This window comes from Schistocerca nitens, chromosome 6, assembly GCF_023898315.1.
Source record: "Schistocerca nitens isolate TAMUIC-IGC-003100 chromosome 6, iqSchNite1.1, whole genome shotgun sequence".
In the NCBI taxonomy this organism is placed as follows: Eukaryota; Metazoa; Arthropoda; class Insecta; order Orthoptera; family Acrididae; genus Schistocerca; species Schistocerca nitens.
This window is the reverse complement of record NC_064619.1, coordinates 576,055,797-576,076,653: the sequence shown is the minus strand read 5'-3', so window position 1 is coordinate 576,076,653 and position 20,857 is coordinate 576,055,797. Positions and strand designations below refer to the sequence as shown.

Genomic DNA, 20,857 nt, shown 5'->3' with positions numbered 1-20,857 from the left:
GAAGTTCACCATTGCTTCGGTAATGTGAGTTCCAAATGATTGGCATTCACACTGCCACAACAAAGACCATTGTAGCTCTATTGGACGATGCAATACGACGGTGCAGAAATACTATAAGATTGTCGCAACATTGATTTCCCCTAAACATTTTAGATAACCATTCGAACAAAGTTGAACTGAGTACCGCTCCGGTCAGAGGTGCAAGACACGGAAAATGATTGAAAAATACGCAGGTCGAGTTTCACATATTTCACAGCACAACTATTTGTCCCATTGCCTTGAAGAAGTCAACATCAGGAAGTGTTTCAGCGAGGCACAAAGCAAGCAGCTGGACTTTAGCCCGGAAGCATGAGCCGGAAGAGAGAGCGGATAGCTGTATACGTTGTGCGCCGCAGCTAGTGGAAGAAAGTCCTACTCGATTACTCATAAAAAGTCTGAAGGAAGTCCGCGATCCGAACGTCGTCGACACCGCTTGTGAGATGGAGAAACTGGCATTGGATAAGAAATTCTGGAAAGGATGCAGCATCAAACCCTTCCCAAAAAAAGTGCCTTAGATGCAGCCTTGGTATTCAAAATATACAAGTCAAATCACTAAAAATATCTGCAAATTCTCACGTTTTCTTCAACTGTTAAGCCGCACGCACACACACGTACCAAATTTCCATTATCTATCCTTGTGGCGCTAAAATGTTTCCTACGAAGAGATTCCACGTTAACAAGAAATAGCACTGTGCGTTGACAAAATCTTGGTGAGTTGCGAGTCACTTGATTCTAAACAGGAAGCATCAACAGATTGTTGTGTATGTTAATCAGACCAGTAGTCGACCTTTCAGTTTTAAAGGTCCTTGACGAAAGGAGAGCAAGGCACAGTTCCAAAGGTTAGCATCTCGTAATCGGCAGTTGAGACTTGAGGAATAACGCGGAAGCTTCGACGAAGTAGCATGATTCCGTCTTCTCGTTTGGCGAGCTGAAACTACGACGGCAGTAAGGATCAGGTGTCTGTTCTATTAGTCCTATAAATAAATCATGAAAATTACGTATAAATGAAACTACAGAGTGATATTTCTGCCAAGAGTTGATCTTATGTACTAATACAAGGGAGCTATTAATCATCTGATGTAAGACGAATAAATTTTATCTTATCGTATGTACAGCACTGAAATATATACGAGTGAGAAAACTTTCCGTGGTCACTGCTGCCCCCGTTATCTTTGTCGCTTGCTACTGCCATGGCTCTTTGATCTCGTGTGTCACAGTAACTGTGATACGCTTCATCTGGTGCATTCCACGCAGTACATTCGATTTTATATAATTCAACGTGCAACGGACCTAACAAAAAGTTGGAAAAATTGGAAGTTTTATTAAAGGAATGATCGATTGATCAGGGTGGAATCATGAAAAAGTCAAAATAAGAGTTCAGCTTTAAAAAGTAGCGCTTTAGTTTAAAAAACGTACACATTTCTATATAAAGGGAAGCACACACTAACAAACAGTCCCGAAATTAAAAGAAAGTTGAGGTTTTTACCATAATTACTTTTTATATATTTTAACGTTTCAACGGAAGACGTTGATAAATATCCGAGAATACATCAGGAAAACTTCAGTTTCATTCATTTTTCTATGCTGAACAAACTGAGTCATAAACGCTCACATATTCCGCACAAAACAAAGTTATGCCTTTTTAGTTACTGAGTCCAGCCTCACTAGCGCCTAATTCTTCAGTGCAGAGACTAACAGCGAAGTGACTGGGTAAGATGTGCGTTTCGTCCTCTGCATAGACTAAAGCATTTCGATAAGCATTATTCGGAATATGGGAACTCATCTCGTCAAGTCCGCTTCCTTTCTCCGTATGATAAGTTTCAGCAATATTAATTTTTTCTTCAGAATTTTCGACAATCTGCATGACGGAATCCTGAAACGTTCGCAATTTTTTTTCAGTCCATGGCCTCAATAACCTGGTTGTTTTATGGGAAAGTGAAACACTTTTACTTCCTTTATGTCAATAATGTCTCAGGATGTGCTTTGCTGTAAAGACAAAGGACTGTCGCGAAAGATAAACGACGAAAAAGTTATCTGTACAGCTGACGAAACATTTAGAGTTACCGGATCTTAAACTGCAGCTTACTTCGAATTATAGAGTGCTTGCAGAACGGTCTGTCATGACAATCGCTTCAATTTACTGATTTTTTTTTTTCAGCGGACAAGGTAAAATTTTCGATTTATTGAGAAATACGACCAAGAGTCGAACGTATTTCTTAATTATCACACACATATTTTTTGCTTTTAGTGGGGAGACAGGTGGTGTCATTTTCAACAGATTAATTTATTCCACAGTCACGGAGCTCAACCTCCTTCATCATCGATTAATTGTTGAGAGGCCCAATTTATTTTTCAAACGTCAGAAGACACACCCATTTTTATGTCAGTGATGTATCATTTCTAGTGGTTTAAAAGTTCTTTACGATAATGCTCGCATAATCTAGCACAGCTTAATTGCCTACAAAATATTTTTCAATTGTGTTCTGAAGTATTTTATTGTACTACCGCTTTCTGTCAAAGACCAATTCCCAACACTTATTTCATGTGTGCCGCAGGGGAGTGTTGTAGGACCGTTGCTGTTCACAATATATATAAATGACCTCGTGGATAACATCGGAAGTTCACTGAGGCTTTTTGCGGATGATGCTGTAGTATATCGAGAGGTTGCAACAATGGAAAATTGTACTGAAATGCAGGAAGATTTGCAACGGATTGACACATGGTGCAGGGAATGGCAATTGAATCTCAATGTATACAAGTGTAATGTGCTGCAAATACATAGAAAGAAAGATCCTTTATCACTTTTTTTAAAGCTTTTTCTTTTAAAAATTCGTTACAAGCATATTATTTAAATGTTCCAGTCATTTTAAAACAGATGTTACAATAATTTTAAAGATTAAAAGTATACAATAACGAAGTCTAAAAACAGTGAAAAATTATACCACTAAGTCACGGTGTCGCCTGTAGTGGACGAGCCAAACGTGGATTTGAAAAATCTAATTTTGGTTTCCACTATAGTGATATGTATAGTGAGTCCGCCAGTTCCTGTTCCCCTTCTGTAATGATTTCGCTAGGCACTGGCCCCTCGGTTAGCGATTGCACGCAGTTCTACATCGCTGTCAATCTCAGAGACATCAAAACTAGATCGACCGAGAGACCGCCCGCCTAAATTTTTAAAATATTGTAAACATACAGCGAAAATATGCATCGTCACTAGTTTTTAGTTAAAATATACAATAACCGGTGAAAAGGAGCCAAATATGCAAATGCATATGCAACATGCAAATGCATATAATCCGGTCTCTACCCATGACTTCTGTCACCTCATTGTACTTTGACTCCAAATTTGCTAACGGTAATGCTGTGCGGGAATCTTAACAGCGTGAGGCGTCGGAGCTAATCGTACATGTGTTATACGGATAAGCCGCTTCTGATCGGCAGTGCGTATCGTTAAAGATGAGACAGCCGACAGCCACGCGATAACGAACGCAGCCTGGAGACATGTGACTCGCAGCGAGTACGGACAAAGAAGCCGCGAGCAGATAGGCCAGGCAGCGCGCATGCGCAGCGCCGGCGGTACAAACGGCTGCGTGCGCCGGACAGCTGACTGCGGTGGTGATAGCGGCACACAGCGGGGAACGGCCGGCGCCTGATAAGACGCCAGTGGCCTGTTTACGGCGCACCACAAAGAGCCGCCTTGTCTTCGCCCGCCTCTCAGCCCCACGAATGCTCGGCTTCTCCAGGTGTGCATTTCACGAGCTACTTGATCGGAGCAACTCGACGAATATAGAGACGACATCTACAATTTGGGTGGGTGTAGCGGAGGCGGGGGGGGGGGGGAGTCCACCGCCGGAAGTGTTTTGAGAATGAAAACATGGCCCAAGCAGGCTGTATTGTTTTTATTATCTGTACCATTGACCCGTTTCAAACCTTGGGTCATTTTCAAGCACGTATATTAAGGGGAGGTTTACTATCTTTGGCCCGAAAAAAGCATGTTCTTTGAGAATTTTTTTCTCGGGATGTTTTATAGATATGAATGTCAAATTTGGTGAAAATGTTTATTGATATTTCCACTACAAACTGGAATTTTTTTGACCGCAAATGTTGAAGAGCGAAGGCGGAAGCGCCGTCGGAACGAAACAAAATTTCCATGTAGACCTCCACGCGCGGTATGTCACAGGTCAGCCGGCTCGTCTGAAATCAAAACTGAGTTGACGTTAGCGAATTATATAAGATTCTTTAGGATTTGTACCTCACTTTAGTTATTTGGACCATAGAAAACAAAATGGCGGCCATTTGAAAAAAATAGGGGTTTTGTCATAGATTTTTCGACTTCGTCGTCCTAGTAAAAATATTTATAGTTGATGGGTCGGAATAAAAGTGGTACAACTCCTAGACAATTTAGTTAGCTTCGTCGGAAACAAAGAATCATGCCAATCGGTAGATTTGAAGTTACCATACCGCGCAATAAAAAAAAAATCATTTCGAGAAAAACGCGTTTGAAGTTTTGACTACGTATAAATGCAATATTATGCAACTTACGTTCAATCTGCTATTCCGGGTCCATAAACAGTCCTTCCTCTTCCTCAAAGAGGGCGTTCTGCTCGATCTGGGTGATCCCGCGCTTCTCCAGAGCCGCGCGTACGGCTGGTGACAAGCGGTTTTCGGACGCTTGAATCCGATGGTCGTCCGAATGCTTAGCGAACTGCGTCGAATAGAGTCCCAGGGTGACGTCCACCGTTGTCATGGTCTTCAGAATTGCTGAATACCCTTCGTTGAAACTGCTCACTGTCAGGAAAGTCGCCATCTCCACAGTCTTCGCACCAGAATTCAAATGCTTCCATACACACGCGTTCAAACTTTCATTTGAATTTTGTGTGTTTCCTCTCAAGCACAGGTACAATGACTCGTCCTCCGAAAGAAAGAAACTGGTGCGTGAAAAAGGCCGATATCAGGCAGATGCATTTTTTTGTTCAACCGCGAATAACAAACATTTACGTTGCGTATTCGGAAAAACCGTTTCAGGGATGGATCCTAAACACTTTTATGTATCCAAAAATGCAATTTAAAAAAAATCGATTTTTTAACCAAAAGATACCCCTCAAGTTTCCAGCTTCATTTACACTGTAATACAGCGCAGGTACTTGTGGACAGCAATACGTCTTACTTCTGTGCTTATGTGTGACCAAAACAATACAGTATTGTAAGTAACTACGTCTAAGAGCCGACAGAAATACAGATGTTCAGGTCGGCTAATAGCCGTAACGATGTTCAAATGGTTCAAATGGCTCTGAGCACTATGGGACTTAACATCTGTGGTCATCAGTCCCCTAGAACTTAGTACTACTTAAACCTAACTAACCTAAGGACGTCACACACATCCATGCCCGAGGCAGGATTCGAACCTGCGACCGTAGCGGTCACGAGGTTCCAAACTGACGTAACGATGTATAATATTATATCGGTTTTGTGCCGTATACGCAAGGAAGTAAGACGTTCACATGCACCGGCGCTGTATTACAATGTAAAATGAAGCTAGAAGATTGCGATGTGCTTGTAAACGACCCTTGGTTTGAAACTGGACAATCGTACAGGTAATAAAGACAATACAGAATGCTTGGACCATGTTTTCGTTCTCAATCTAGTGGGTGGACTAATACGTCAGGTAAATTTCCATGAAACAATATAACATTTTTGTTGCGCTTTCATGATTGGTAAGCTTGATTATTCCAAGAATCGCATAAAGAATTTCAAAAATGTACGGTGTGCATTTCATTGTTGACAGCTGTCTGAATTGGTTAGTGTGTCGCTTGCGACTGAGGACGGAAAAACGGAGTTTCGTGCTGTTACTAAACATTTTCTTTTGAAGGGTTGAACTGCCGCACAAATCAGAACAGAATTGGATCAAGTTCATGCGGACTCTGCACCATCACTGAATACCATTTCCTTTTTTTATACAATTGAATTTCAATGTCGTTGGACAAGCGCCGAAGACGAAGCGCACTCGAGCTGTGCAGTTGAAGTCAGCACGAAGGAAACGATTGACAAAATGGTATGGTAATGCAACTCCACCGAATAAAAACTCACGACATTGCTGAAATTGTAGGCATTTCGTTTGAGCGAGTGCATAATAGCCTGCACGGGGAAATGGCTATGAAGAAGCGGTGTGCGAGGTGGATACCGCGATTGCTCATAGTTGAACATAAAAGCACTCGGCACAGGATTTGAATACAACGTCTGGCGATGTTTAACCGCAATCCGCAACACCTTTTGCGCCGATTTCTGACTGTTGATGAAACCTGGATCCGTTAAAACGCAACCAAAGGCAAAACGGTAGTAAAACAATGGAGAAAGGCTAGTGAAAGTGTACCGAAGAATGCAAAGATCATTTTGTCAGCTGGTAAGTTGAGGGCCACTGTTTTTTTTTTTTTTTTTTTTTGGATTTTCAGGATATAATTTTCATAGATTACTTGGAGAAAGGCAGAACTATAACTGGATCCTGTTTTGATTCATTGTTGGACCGTTTGAAACTTGCATTGGCTGGAAAAAGACCAAGGTTGGAACATAAAAATGTGCGCTTTCGCAAGGATAATGCACCATCCCACTCATCAGCGATAAAAACCGCGAAAGTGCATGTACTGGGCTTTGAAATGCTTCCTCATTCATCTTATTCACCAGAATTAGTCGCAAGTGACTTCTTTCTGTACCTTAACTTAAAACTTTGGCTTGCTGGGCAGCAATTTTCATCAAATGAGGAAGTAATAGTTGCAGTCAACGAGTGTTTTGCAGATTCACAGAAAGTATTTTTCCGATCGACTGAAAAAGCAGGAGGACTGCTGAACAATGTCTACATCCCTCAAAGAAGACTGTTGAAATGATAATTAAATCAAGACAGGCGTTAATATACATCAAAGGGGACAGTGAAAATGTGTGCCCCGACCGCGACTCGTACACGGGATCTCCTGCTTACATGGCAGACGCTCTAACCATCTGAGCCACCGAGGGCACAAAGGATAGTGTGACTACAAATCGAAACCAGCTGTATTTCGACCGCCATCTTGTCGACTGCACTACAGAACTGTTTGTGATTATCGATAGTCAAATCGAAACCAACTGTATTTCGACCGCCATCTTGTCCACTGCACTACAGAACTGTCTGTATCGTCTTTCCAAGTTACTGCTATATTAGTAACAATTTGTGAACAGTGACCAAGAGAGCCACGGAAATAGAAACATCGCAACACAACACAACGAGACTGCCTCGCCAGAAGAACAAAGTGAGTGACCGTTACAAAACATTTTCGTGCAAACATCAGTCCAGGTTCCAAAGTGTCGCCTCTTACTAAGTTTTCTCTTCTTCCTCAGGATGACCACAGCATTTACGAAAAGACTAAGTAATGCCATTTAACCTGAAAATGAGGTTTAACCTTCGAAACATGTCGCTAAATATATAAGTAATACAAAGTTTGTGACTGGTAGCAGTAAATTAAAAAAAACCTTTACATATTTCTTGAGACAGTCACGGTCGAAAAATAGTCAAAATGGCTTCAAATTCTTTTACTGTAGTTGCTTTTCTTGTTTCGATGAGTTGTCCTAATTCTCAAAATATTCGAAATTTTTTGAATATCCTATGCACCTAAGAGAAAAGGCCGTACATTTTTACGTGAAGTGGCGTGTTTTGCAACGTTTGCAAATCTTTTGTATCAACATCGTCATTGAATTCTAGACAGCGAATCAACTTACTTATAGACTGTTCAGAACCTATCAAAATCAGAAGAGTGGCCTATTCTGCGACAGTGACGTATTTAGCTTGAGTGCTGGACATCGCTCGCAGTGATTTCACATTCGTATATGCCGCGTCTCGGGACTGTAACTGAAGTTCACTACGGTGGGGACGGCTAATTAAAGACGACCGCGCCGTCGCCTTCGGCGCTACACAGAATGACGTGGTGGCCAAGACGTGAGACGCAAAAATTAAACGACGGATTCTGTCAGCGATACGATGCGGCATGAACATAAAAATTTACGAGGATATAACCCGACCAGCCAGTGGAGCATAAAAAACATTGCAGGACCCCGGAATGCCATATCCTGTTAATACTGATAGTACGCGGTGGCCGAGCAGTTCTAGGCGCTTCAGTCCGGAACCGCGCGACTGTTACGGTCGCAGGTTCGAATCCTGCCTCGGGCATGGATGTGTGTGATGTCCTTAGGTTAGTCAGATTTAAGTAGTTCTAAGTTCTAGGAGACTGATGTCCTCAAATGTTAAGTTCCATAGTGCTCAGAGCCATTTGAACCAATACTGATAGTCAGGCTAACTGCAGAAACGAGCTTTACTGGCCGTATCTAACCAGATTACGATGTTTCTCTTTGCATGCGTACTTTATCAACAGAGGATGTTATCAAGATAGCTCTGGCGCACAGGAGAGTGCGTGACACACAAATTGACATTTCTAATAGCCTTGTGGCTGATATCTTTGACATTCCAGACCTCACTGCATAATATGAACATGGTTACAGTTCCCACTGAATCTTGTGGCTAAATTGTACAACATAAGAAATCTTTAATCTTTTTATCCCCTTTATACATTGTGGTCAGAAACAGTCTGAAAAGCTTGTAAGTGTGTTGCAGGTTAGGATATTCTGAGAAATAATTCAGAAAAAATTTCAGTATGTTGTGTCGTTTCGAGTTAATTAGCACTGAAGTTAGCGAATCATATCGCTGCGTGCGTTAGTTCAATTAGCCTGCCAGAGACGGTGTCGCCAAACGTGTTCTTCGTTTTGTTTCCTAAAACCATTTAAGAGATCGATACAAAAATTGGATATGGAACGGTAGTAAGATTGAACCCGCGCCAAAGGCTGAGCAGCCTCGTGCGCTATCATCTACGCTATGAGAATAACTGATAATAATTTTATATGGTGGACCTCTTGAATTTGCGCGCGCAACCGCCTGATAGGCTGACTTAAATGCTAATCAACTCCGAAAAGGCGCTACGTAACGAATTTTTTTCTTAACAATTGTTTCTTAGCACAACCTCCTCCGCAACACACTACGAACTTTTCGGACAGTTTCTGATCACTCTCTATATTTGCAGAGATCAACTGGTGTATAAGGCAGAAATTAATGCGAGTTCGCAAGATGAATCACGAAGGTACATGAGCACAGCTGCTGTGTGCATAATATTACTTTGTTGATATTACGCGTATCATAGCTGTACAAGGACATTTCTGCACTGTGACACAATGAACTACTAAATACCGAAGATTGCACAATCCAAAATTGCAAAAAATAGTGTACTGTTACGAAAGAAATAAAAAATATTTCAGAGTATAAAACTCGTTCCCTGACATTATATAAATTGTGTAATCATAAAACAGCCAAAAGCTTGTCTCATTGTCTCATCTCGTTTAAGCCGATTCAAAAACAATGTTTCAATTTTTTTTTTGTTAACACTTCCCTCCTTTGCGTCTTGACCCTATGATCGACATGAATACCTTCATCACTGCTTCACCCAGACTCCCTTCGTTCCATTAACAAATCGCTGCAGCCATAAGTTCATAAAATTTCTGTTATTTACGTTTTCCCTCTTTCACGTCACGACTTAACTCATGCTCATGGGTTCTTCGGTAATTCCTTACTAGAATAATTTTACGTTTATCAACGAAAAAATAGAAGTGTAGATGATCAGTAATGTCGCCTGATTGTTCCATGAATACGCTTAGCTTGGAATCGGTTTAGTTTTACTAGCATTGAAACATTCCCAATAAGACAATGGACGTTCGGAAAGATCATTGTGTTACATTGTAGAAGTATCAGCCGAAAGAATCTGCAATGCAGGGAGTGAGAAAAAAATTTCTTCTCCAGAAGGTTGCGTGAATGCTGTCTTTTTATCAAAAAGGTATACACAAGAACCTTTGAACACGACATTTAATATTGTCTGGATGCAATGTACAGAAAAATTTTCATACTTTCGTGACTATGAATGAAAATTCGATCCACCATAACCTTCCTATGTTGAAATAACAACTAAAACCTCAACAAAGGCCTTTGATGGTCCACCAAAGAGGGTTGAAGACTGTTTTATTTGGCAGAGATATAATGGCCACTGATTTTCTACAGATCGCAGGATGTATACCCAATACGTAGAGTAAATGGAGAATTGATCTCTCTCATGCACCGATACTGGATCATCTGAAACAACACTTGCCGAGAAACGACCAAACTTCCCACACAATCTTGACGGTGTTCTTCCCCCAGACAACGCCACAAACGAATCAACAATTTATAACAATTTTTCATCACCTGGTTGTGAAAGTTTCTATTTATTTATCATGACTGGTTTCGGTTCTCTGCGAAAACCATTATGAGATCGTGTGGTCCGTGTATAATGTCGAATTTAACCGCATATGATACAGGGGCCGCAAGATCTGAAGATGGTTTTCGAAGAGAACCGAAGCAGACCGTAAAAAGAGCTGTGAAAAATGCCACGATTGCCACCAAGAGCAACAGATAAAATTTCTTTTTGCTGATAAACAGTTTCTGTCCGCTGACCATTATCAGGTTCACAAAAGCATTTCGAACATCATGTTGTTGTTGTTGTGGTCTACAGTCCTGAGACTGGTTTGATGCAGCTCTCCCTGCTACTCTATCCTGTGCAAGCTTCTTCATCTCCCAGTACCTACTGCAACCTACATCCTTCTGAATCTGCTTAGTGTATTCATCTCTTGGTCTCCCCCTACGATATTTACCCTCCACGATGCCCTCCAATACTAAATTGGTGATCCCTTGATGCCTCAGAACATGTCCTACCAACCGATCCCTTCTTCTGGTCAAGTTGTGCCACAAACTTCTCTTCTCCCCAACCCTATTCAATACTTCCTCATTAATTATGTGATCTACCCATCTAATCTTCAGCATTCTTCTGTAGCACCACATTTCGAAAGCTTCTATTTTCTTCTTGTCCAAACTATTTACCGTCCATGTTTTACTTCCATACATGGCTACACTCCATACAAATACTTTCAGAAATGACTTCCTGACACTTAAATCTATACTCGATGTTAACAAATTTCTCTTCTTCAGAAACGCTTTCCTTGCCATTGCCAGTCTACATTTTATATCCTCTCTACTTCGACCATCATCAGTTATTTTGCTCCCCAAATAGCAAAACTCCTTTACTACTTTAAGTGTCTCATTTCCTAATGTAATACCCTCAACATCACCCGACTTAATTCGACTACATTCCATTATCCTCGTTTTGCTTTTGTTGATGTTCATCTTATATCCTCCCTTCAAGACACCATCCATTCCATTCAACTGCTCTTCCAAGTCCTTTGCTGTCTCTGACAGAATTACAATGTCATCGGCGAACCTCAATGTTTTTATTTCTTCTCCATGGATTTTAATACCTACTCCGAATTTTTCTTTTGTTTCCTTTACTGCTTGCTCAATATACAGATTGAATAACATCGGGGAGAGGCTACAACCCTGTCTTACTCCCTTCCCAACCGCTGCTTCGAACGTCATATTAGCGGTTATAAAATCATTGGCGTCAGCTAATAAAATGAAATCCCTGAATTCGTCACTGTTGGCAGACACTAGTGTAAATGACACCGTGAATCATAAATTGTACCAGACAGTACACTGTGAGTATGTAGAATGCCTCAGCTACCAGCGCTAATGCTGACTGTTGATGTAGCACGTGTAAGTGCACTTGTGGCACAGCTTATGATTGAGGATGTAATTTGTATTACTGTGTTACAGCAGTGACGAATTCATGGATTTTATGTTATTATCTGACGCCGATGGTTTTAATAATGCTTAATATAATGTTGGGCCAACGGCACTGCCGCAGCGTTAACACCGGTTCCCGTCAGATCGCCGAAGTTAAGCGCTGTCGGGCTGGGCTAGCATTTGGATGGGTGACCATCTGCTCTGCAGAGCGCTGTTGGCAAGCGGGGTGCACTCAGCCCTTGTGAAGCAAACTGAGAAGCTACTTGATTGAGAAGTAGCGGCCCGGGTCTCGGAAACTGGGAGAGCGGTGTGCTGACCACATGCCCCTCCACATCCGCATCCAGTGACGCCTATGGGTTGAGGATGACACGGCGGCCGGTCGACACGGTTGGGCCTTCATGGCCTCTTCCGGAGGAGAGAGAGAGAGAATATATGATGCTGCAAATGGTTTTATGAAGCTGATGGTGGTCTGTGGACCGAAACTGGTTGTTAACTAAAGACATTTGATCTGCAGCACTTTGCGGTAATCATGACCTTCTTCAAATATTATGAGCTGTAGGGTTTCATCTTCAAATATTATGAGCTGTAGGGTTTCACCGGCTGAAAATACATTAAAATGCCTTTGTGATGCAGACGTGAAGAAACCTGTTATAAATTATAAGGATAATAATACGACTATTTCACAGTTTAAAAAATACAGCACTTGTCACCATGAAGAAAGTTGTAAGTAGGCTGTTTAGGTTTTTATGTTGGTAACGCCACGTAGCGCTCTGTATGAAGATCACTGACTGCGCCGTGTGCAGTCTGTGGTTGGTTGGACTCATTGTTGGAATATTCGCTAGTGTGTAGTGTTGGGCTGTTGGATGTGAACAGCGCGTAGCGTTGGGCAGTTGGGGGTAAAAAATGAAATGTCGTGTGGCTAGGGTCTCCCGTCGGGTAGACCGTTCGCCTGGTGCAGGTCTTTCGATTTGACGCCACTTCGGCGACCTGCCCGTCGATGGGGATGAAATGATGATGATTAGGACAACACCCAGTCCCTGAGGGGAGAAAATCTCCGACCCAGCCGGGAATCGAACCCGGGCCCTTTGGATTGACAGTCTCTCACGCTGACCACTCAGCTACCGGGGGCGGTGAGCCGCTAGCAGTGGTGGATGTGGGGAGAGAGACGCCAGAGTTTTGAGAGGTTACTATGAGCGGACGATCTGGACGTGTGTCCGTCAGAAAAAGGAAATTTGTAAGACTGAATGTCATGAACCGATATATATATTATGACTTTTGAACACTATTACGGTAAGTACATCGTTTGTTCTCTATCAAAATCTTTCCTTTGCTAATTATGCCTATCAGAAGTTAGTGCCTTCAGTAATTAGAATCTTTTATGTAGCTGGCAGTATTGGCGCTCGCTGTATTGCAGTAGTTCGACTAACAAAGATTTTTGTGAGGTAAGTGATTCATGAAAGGTATAGGTCATTGTTAGTCAGGGCCATTCTTTTGTAGGGATTATTGAAAGTCAGACTGCGTTGCGCTAAAAATATTGTGTGTCAGTTTAGTGATGATTAGAATAAGTAAAGAGAGACCTGTCGGAGTACGTTCAGTTTGGCTCAGCTGTTTGAAAATCAAATAAGGTAAGAGTTTTTCCAGCACTGTCATTCTTTACATTCAAAGGGGACGTTTCAAAGTGTGCTAATTTGGACATGATATGGTTCCTACCATTCAACCTCAAGTGAGTTCTCTCGTTCCAGAAGTTCTCGGGAATAATTTACGATAAAATAAGGAGTATTTTGTACAAGGGACATTCAATAAGTAACGCAGTACATTTTTATCTTCGCCCAATTTCGGTTGAGAAAAATACGGAATTTGTTGTGGAACATCGTGGGATATTCCCGTTTCAGGCCCTATAGTTTGATGAAGTTCCGGCTTCATAATGGCATCTGTGGAGGAGGTGCATTCCAGCAAGAGTGCTGTCATTGAGTTTCTTTTGGTGGGAAAGCAGAGCATCGTACACATCCATAGACGCTTGCATAATGTCTACGGAGACTGGTAGTGAATAAACGCACAGCGAGTCGTTGGCGAGGCGCCTGTCACTATCGCAACATTGGACTGTCCTTCCTCACCTCATCCACCCAACAGCCCGGACCTCGCACTTCCCATCTGCTTGGCTCAATGATGGATGCACACCGCGGGGACAGTGCGTGGATGGTGTGGAGGTTGTTGTTGCAGCAAGGTGTTAGCTCCGACGTCGACTAGTAGGGTGGTGCCATGCGAGCATACAAACCCTGTCAGTGAGGTGGCGTAAGTCCGTTGCGTGGACGGAGATTGTGTTGAAAAATAGGGTTAATGGCTAAAAGAGTGGGGATTAATACGGTGTATTGGAATCCTGAACAAAACCAAATTGTTTCAGAAAAAATGCGTTGCATTACTTATTCAACGTTCCTCGTATTTTAACAGAGCTGAGAAAAATTGAGGCTTTCTGGATCAGCCGTCAGGATGTATGATAATTAAAAGTGACAACTGACACAGGTGAAAGCACACGGTACTGGAAGCAAAAGCGTTCCAGTACACACTGGTCCGCAATCGAGCCGATTTCGAGATGACTGCGATTGTATGGTTGCCAGCCACCACTGACTTCAGCGAAAATTTCCGTTTAAGTCCCCGCGTCATTGGGCTCAAATTTCTTCGACGGCTTACTTTGACAAGTATGTACATTTTATTGTACATTCGTATCTGTCAAATGACGTGTGTCATATGTCGCCTTCCCTTTTTCATTCAACTCTGGTGTGAGTTACGAATTCTTTCAAACACCCCTGGGTCATCTCGTAAAGCTTGGCAAGACTCTACCATTTGCAGCGCCAGTTCTACAAGTGTACGAATGAGAGTACTGTACACTTCACTTCTGAGATGACCTCAGACCTCAATCCAGAGGACTGAGGTAACGTCATCTCTGAGGCCTAGGTACAGGCCCTGCTCGATCTGTCCATCGTGCGCAATATTGGCGCTTCTTACATCAGCAGCAAAATGTGGCTGTATCCCATCGTATGTGTACCTCATTCTCTAACTGTGGTATCTTCCAGAGATCACGGTGCCATAGTAAAGTCGACAACGCGAATCGATACCATAGATAGTAGCGAGGGCTCCCTGCAATCCGCAACGATGTATGGAAGGCGTTTCAGAAAACCACGCCTCCCCTCTCCACAAAGCAGCGCTCTCACGCTGACAAGGGAACCTCCCCATCGCACCCCCCTCAGATTTAGTTATAAGTTGGCACAGAGGATAGGCCTTGAAAAACTGAAAACAGATCAATTGAGAAAACAAGAAGAAGTTGTATGGAACTGTGAAAAAATGAGCAAAATGTACAAACTGAGTAGTTCACGGAAGATATGCAACGTCAAGGACACGGGGAACGCAGGAGCGCCGTGGTCTCGTGGTAACGTGAGCAGCTGCGGAACGAAAGGTCCTTGGTTCAAATCTTCAATCGAGTGAAAACTTTAATTTTTTATTTTCAGTTTATGTGACAAACTCTTATGTTTTCATCACTTTTTTGAGAGTGATTATCGCATCCACAAGAAAACCTAAATCGGGCAAGGTAGAAGAATCTTTTTACCCCTTCGTCAAGTGTACAAGTTAGGTGGGTCGACAACATATTCCTGTCATGTGACGCACATGCCGTCACCAGTGTCGTATAGAATATATCAGATGTGTTTTCCTGTGGAGGAATCGGTTGACCTATGACCTTGCGATCAAATGTTTTCGGTTCCCATTGGAGAGGCACGTCCTTTCGTCTACTAATCGCACGGTTTGGCGATGCGGTCGCAAAACACAGACACTAAACTTATTACAGTGAACAAAGACGTCAATCAATGAACGGACAGATAATAACTATGCAAAAATAAAGAAAATAAAATTCTTACTCGAGGGAAGACTTGAACCAAGGACCTCTCGTTCAGCAGCTGCTCACGCTACCACGGGACCACGACGCTCCTGAGCTCATTTTGTCCATGATGTTGCCTATGCAACCCGTGGACTACTCAGTTTGTATATTTTGCTTTTTTTTTTTCACAGTTCCACACAACTTCTTCCTGTTTTCTCAATTGATCTGTGTTCAGTTTATCAAGGCCTATCCACTGTGCCAACTTATAACTAAATCTGAGGGGGGTGCGATGGGGAGGTTCCCTTGTGAGGTCAATACAGTGTCTTGCTAGCAAGAGCTCTGTCCCAGTTCGAGACCTGAGCTACAGCAGTTAACGTCATCGTCTAGGTCCAACGAGAAGTTAAAGTTTCAGATGACCTTACGTTGAACATTGTACCTCAAGAGAGCAGTTTGTTAATTTGTGAATCAAGTGATGTTTTGCTACTCCATGCCAGTTGTAAATTATCTAGTACTCTTGTGACAAACACTGTGTCAAAGTTAAGTAAGTCTTTTATTAATTTATGTAATGTGATGTAGCATGATGAACCTTGTCGCAGAGCAATCAAAGGACCCGCAGTTGTGGCCGGATGACAGTACTTTCGTCTGCTCGCAACACCAGCCATGGACTATGGACGGAATCTGAGCACAATTAGATGCTGACTTAATTGTAAATTCGTAAGTGCTGAGTAGGATAATGTTTCGTACTGAAGTCTGTGGCGCACCGCTCGTTATGGATCCGCATTTAGCCGAACGTTTTGGCTTCTACTATTTTATACTACCACTCTTGTCAGCTCTTGCTATCAATTACATATCCCCTGTAAATTCGTCGAAGACGGCTATCTCGCCTGGAAAAAATTCAGTTCCCTTCTGGGCCCTCATACAACTATAATTCATTCTCTCTCTCTCCTTCTTTCTTGCTTTTAGGGTACCGTACCTCAGTTGGTGGAAACGGAACTCTAGCAGGATCACTTTGTTACCCAGCCGTCTTTCTGTCTGTCTGTTCCACTGTTGGAAATCATTTTTTTGAGGAACGGGTAGACGTTTCACGTTGAAATTTCTGTCACATATTAAGGTCTACGGTCCCTTGGCGATGTAAAAAATTGAAGCTTCTAAGCCAGTCTAATCAAAAGATACGGACGTTTATGTCATATATTTTGGTACCGGAAAACTCACTCATCAAAACCTATGTGGTACCCAGAATAATGAAATTTGGCAAGAAGCAAAGATTAATTGTACAACAAAAGGAAAAAATCCAAAAATAGTTAGTTCGTAATAATAACAAAAGATTTATTTTTTTATTTATTTATTTACACTCCTGGAAATGGAAAAAAGAACACATTGACACCGGTGTGTCAGACCCACCATAGTTGCTCCGGACACTGCGAGAGGGCTGTACAAGCAATGATCACACGCACGGCACAGCGGACACACCAGGAACCGCGGTGTTGGCCGTCGAATGGCGCTAGCTGCGCAGCATTTGTGCACCGCCGCCGTCAGTGTCAGCCAGTTTGCCGTGGCATACGGAGCTCCATCGCAGTCTTTAACACTGGTAGCATGCCGCGACAGCGTGGACGTGAACCGTATGTGCAGTTGACGGACTTTGAGCGAGTGCGTATAGTGGGCATGCGGGAGGCCGGGTGGACGTACCGCCGAATTGCTCAACACGTGGGGCGTGAGGTCTCCACAGTACATCGATGTTGTCGCCAGTGGTCGGCGGAAGGTGCACGTGCCCGTCGACCTGGGACCGGACCGCAGCGACGCACGGATGCACGCCAAGACCGTAGGATCCTACACAATGCCGTAGGGGACCGCACCGCCTCTTCCCAGCAAATTAGGGACACTGTTGCTCCTGGGGTATCGGCGAGGACCATTCGCAACCGTCTCCATGAAGCTGGGCTACGGTCCCACACACCGTTAGGCCGTCTTCCGCTCACGCCCCAACATCGTGCAGCCCGCCTCCAGTGGTGTCGCGACAGGCGTGAATGGAGGGACGAATGGAGACGTGTCGTCTTCAGCGATGAGAGTCGCTTCTGCCTTGGTGCCAATGATGGTCGTATGCGTGTTTGGCGCCGTGCAGGTGAGCGCCACAATCAGGACTGCATACGACCGAGGCACACAGGGCCAACACCCGGTATCATGGTGTGGGGAGCGATCTCCTACACTGGCCGTACACCACTGGTGATCGTCGAGGGGACACTGAATAGTGCACGGTACATCCAAACCGTCATCGAACCCATCGTTCTACCATTCCTAGACCGGCAAGGGCACCTGCTGTTCCAACAGGACAATGCACGTCCGCATGTATCCCGTGCCACCCAACGTGCTCTAGAAGGTGTAAGTCAACTACCCTGGCCAGCAAGATCTCCGGATCTGTCCCCCATTGAGCATGTTTGGGACTGGATGAAGCGTCGTCTCACGCGGTCTGCACGTCCAGCACGAACGCTGGTCCAACTGAGGCGCCAGGTGGAAATGGCATGGCAAGCCGTTCCACAGGACTACATCCAGCATCTCTACGATCGTCTCCATGGGAGAATAGCAGCCTGCATTGCTGCGAAAGGTGGATATACACTGTACTAGTGCCGACATTGTGCATGCTCTGTTGCCTGTGTCTATGTGCCTGTGGTTCTGTCAGTGTGATCATGTGATGTATCTGACCCCAGGAATGTGTCAATAAAGTTTCCCCTTCCTGGGACAATGAATTCACGGTGTTCTTATTTCAATTTCCAGGAGTGTATTTATTTTTTTTTACATTTGTTATCTGACTGTCCGTCTGTCCACATATTAAGACCCCTTTTTCTCAGGAACAGGGAGACGTATCAAGCTGAAATTTATTTCACATACTAAGATCTATAGCACCTCGTCGGCGTAATAAATTTAAGGTTCTAAGACACTGAAAATGAAAACATACGGCCATTTACATCGCTTACTTTGATATTTCCAAACTCGCTCATTAAAACTTATACGGTACTTCACTTTGACCTACAACCATGAAATCTGGCAAGAAGCAAGATTTCCCAGAATAAGTAAATGAAAAAATACGAAAAATGTAAATATTTAATTATATTACATGAAAAAAATGTTTTTGTAATTTGTTGCCCGACGTTCCGTCCGTCTGTTGACACCCCTTTTGCTCAGAAGTAGATTGACATGTCAGATTGAAATTATGTCACATACTGAAGTCTCGGTGTCGAAACTTTAAGCTTCTAAGTGCATGTAACCAAAAGATACGGCCATATTTACACTGAAGCGCCAAAGAAACTGGTATTGGCATGTGTATTCAAATACAGAGATATGAAAACAGTCAGAGTACGGCACTGCGCTCGGCAACGCCTATATTAGGCAACAAATGTGTGGAGCAGTTGTTAGATCGGTTCCTGCTGCTACAATATCAGGTTATCAAGATTTTAGTGAGTTTGAATGTGGTCTTATAGCGGCGCACGAGCGATGGGACACAGCATCTCCGAGGTAGTGATGAAGTGGGGATTTTCCCGTTCGACCACTTCACGAGTGTACCGTGAATATCAGGATTCCGGTAAAACATCAAATCTTCGACATCGCCGCAACCGGAAAAAGATCCTGCAAAAAAGGGATCAAGGACGACTGAAGAGAATCGTTCAACGTAACAGAAATGCAACCCTTCCGAAAATTTCTGCAGATTTCAATGCTGGGCTATCAGCAAGTGTCAGCGTATGAACCATTCATCATCGATATGGGTTTTCTGAGCCCAGGGCCCACTCATGTATCCTTGATGACTGCATAACACAAAGCTTTACGCCTCCCGTGGACCCGTCAACACCGACAATGGACTGTTGGTGACTGGGAACATGTCGCCTGGTCGGACGAGTCTCGTTTTAAATTGTATCGAGCGGATGGACGTGTACGGGTATGGAGACACCCTCATGAATCCATGGACCCTGCGTGTCAACAGCGAATTGTTCAAGCTGGTGGAGGCTCTGTAATGGTGTGGGGCGTGTGTAGTTGGAATGATATGAGACGCCTGATACGTCTAGACACGACTCTGACAGGTGACACGTATGTAAGCATCATGTCTGATCACCTGCATCCATTCATGTCTGTTGTGCATTCCGACGGACTTGGGCAATTCCAACATGACAATGCGACACCCCACACGTTCAGAATTGCTACAGAGTGGCTCTAGGAACACACTCTTCTGAGTTTAAACGCTTTCGCTGGCCACAAATCTCCCCAGCCATGAACGTTATTCAGCATATCTGGAATGCCTTGTAACTTGCTGTTCAGAAGAGACCTCCATCTCTCGTACTCTTACGGATTTATGGACAGCCCTGCGGGATTCATGGTGTCAGTTCCCTCCAGCACTACTTCAGACATTAGTCGAGTCCATGCCACTTCGTGTTTCGGCACTTGTGCGTACTCGCGGGGTCCCTACACGATATTAGGCAGGTGGAGCAGTTTCTTTGGCTCTTCAGTGTAATTCCCGTATTTTATACTTGCAAACTCGCTCATCTAAATATATAGTGTACTTCCCTTTGACGTAGATCATGATGTTTTGGTAATAAACAATGTCTCTAGTACAAGCAAAGGAAAAAAAATCAGAAAATTGTTAATCTGTGACCATATTACAAGAATTTTTTTTTTTTTTTGTAATTTGTTATCCAACTGTCTTTATCTACTTGTATCGGTATTCCCGGGTGTTCTGTATATTGTAATAGATGCCGCAAGAACTTCGTGCAAAACAGTTAAATCAGACCTTCTACAGAAACAAAGGAAATGCAGGTATCCACGTAAATGTTTGTGAAACTGAATACTTCCCGCTGAGCTCAAATTGTGTTGTTAGGGCGTTGTACAGTGGCAGCATCCCGCCTAGCAACGAACAGAGCTGGAAGGGAATCGTAATGCGGTTCCAGTTCTGGCGCAGACGTCATAGGCGGCTAAGAGCGGACTGAATAGCGATGCTGCATCCATAAGCCTACCTCCGCCAACTCACCCCTCATTACATAACCTCATTTACGCAAGCTTTGCTAGCGACCGGTGAGAATCAGTCAAGAACCACAGGTTCTCTCTTTTACCACGCTGCATGAAGCATTTCGCATGTTCGGTTGGAAAACAGATCTGCCGATAGGTCTGAAGAGCGCTTTGTACGTTTGTGCATGCGTCTCCTAAGAAAATGACAGAGTTTAGTGATTTGACAAATGAAA

At 43.3% G+C, this 20,857-nt stretch overlaps 1 protein-coding gene and 1 pseudogene across 1 annotated transcript in view; one reads left to right on the top strand and one right to left on the bottom strand.

The window, feature by feature from the left end:
• Window positions 1–20,857, bottom strand: part of LOC126263482 (monocarboxylate transporter 12) — a 748,493-nt gene that overhangs the window by 357,680 nt on the left and 369,956 nt on the right. The window lies entirely within an intron of this gene.
• On the top strand, window positions 11,876–11,993 carry LOC126264084 (5S ribosomal RNA; annotated as a pseudogene).